The sequence below is a fragment of the Mus caroli genome, chromosome X (assembly GCF_900094665.2).
Source record: "Mus caroli chromosome X, CAROLI_EIJ_v1.1, whole genome shotgun sequence".
Lineage (NCBI taxonomy): Eukaryota > Metazoa > Chordata > Mammalia > Rodentia > Muridae > Mus > Mus caroli.
Genome location: NC_034589.1, coordinates 117915512 through 117916974, shown reverse-complemented (window position 1 = coordinate 117916974; position 1463 = coordinate 117915512). Strand labels below are relative to the sequence as shown.

At 46.8% G+C, this 1463-nt stretch overlaps 1 pseudogene; it reads left to right on the top strand.

Moving 5' to 3' along the window:
• Positions 1-288: 288 nt before the first annotated feature.
• Positions 289-1091, top strand: LOC115030100 (annotated as a pseudogene).
• The last annotated feature ends 372 nt before the right edge of the window (positions 1092-1463 follow it).

Genomic DNA, 1463 nt, shown 5'->3' with positions numbered 1-1463 from the left:
CTTCCAGAAGTTTAAGTAAAGCCTCATATTTTCAACGAGACTTTGTAGTTCTAGTATATTGACCACCTAGAAAGTGTATGAAAGTGACACTTTTTGATGAATAAGGGATATCTGAGATTCTCAGGCAGTCTGATCTGGACTCCCTTCAAGCTCAAAGTGGTCAGAGGTAGGACATTGTGAGGTTTCAGCCACTCCTTAGCTGCCGTTGGGTAGGGAGAGCTTTGCTGACCAATCAATCAGGGCTGAGGGGTGTGATCCACCTTTGTTCTGACAGGTAGATAAGCAGGGGGTGCTCAGAGCTCTGGGGCCAGTCCCTGGAGAGCTCCGCTATGACTCTGGTGGCCAAGAAAGTCCACTGGTCTAGAGCACCAACAGCAGCAGCTGCCAAAGCCAAAGCCAAAAGATCGAAGCTTAAGAAGACCGCCACCAAAAGATTTAAGCTTAATAAGAAGCGAAACCCTAGATCTAAGCTTCCCAAGAGATCTCGTCACTCCGTAATTCGTTCTCGTTCTCGTTCCTGTTGTGGCTGTCATCGTTCTCGTAGAAGAACTACATTCAAGGTGAGAGATCCCAAGCTAAGCTCATTCCCTCCTTTCCTTAGTCATTCTTTCCCCCTAAGACTTTCTCAGGCCTACAATAAACTTCTCATCTACCTCTGCCCCTTTACATGAATCCCCAGCCACATTCTATCTATCTTTTCCCCAAACCAGTGCCCTTATGACTGTAGTTCTTTCAGATTACGAAGAAGAGGGCGCAATCACTTCAAAAGAGAAGTAGGAGACAAACCAAGAGTGCTACTGAACTTCAATTGATGCGGAGCCAACTGGAGCGGAGCCAACTGTGCCTCTGGAGCCAAGTGAGATTACAAGTGGAATTGTTCTCTCATGAGAATGCCAATGTGTCTGAACTGGAGGAAGTTCCATCATGCCTCGACAGTGACCCGATTCTGGATGGAGAATTGGCCAGCTCCTAGATCCTGAATGGGTCCAAAGACCCAGGAAACATCAGTGAACGGGTCTCGGAGCTGAGCTGTGGTCCTGTCAAGGCCACTCTCACCACAAACTAATTTGTATGATGGTGAAAATAAAATCAATCAGATGTGAAAATATGTGTCACTCTCAGTCTCTGATGGTGTCCAGGGAGAGGGGTAGGGGTAGGGAAGACTTGGAATATGATGAAAAGGAACATTGGTTTCTAGAAGGTTGGGAGTTGTGTGAACAACCCCCTGATAGGCAGGCACAGGAGGGTCAGAACTGAGCTAGCACAAACGTTCCCCTGAAGCTTTATTTCACAGGGCAACAGGGAGAGCCCAGGGTCTTCCTAAATGTCACTGGCTACAACTGCTTCATGGTTTCAGGCTGTTACATCTATATGAACTGAGATGTCGGTTGCAGTTCCGGTCCTAACTTAGGCAGCACATCAACTTTAGGACCCTACCTCATTGTGGTGTTTTTTTTTTTTTT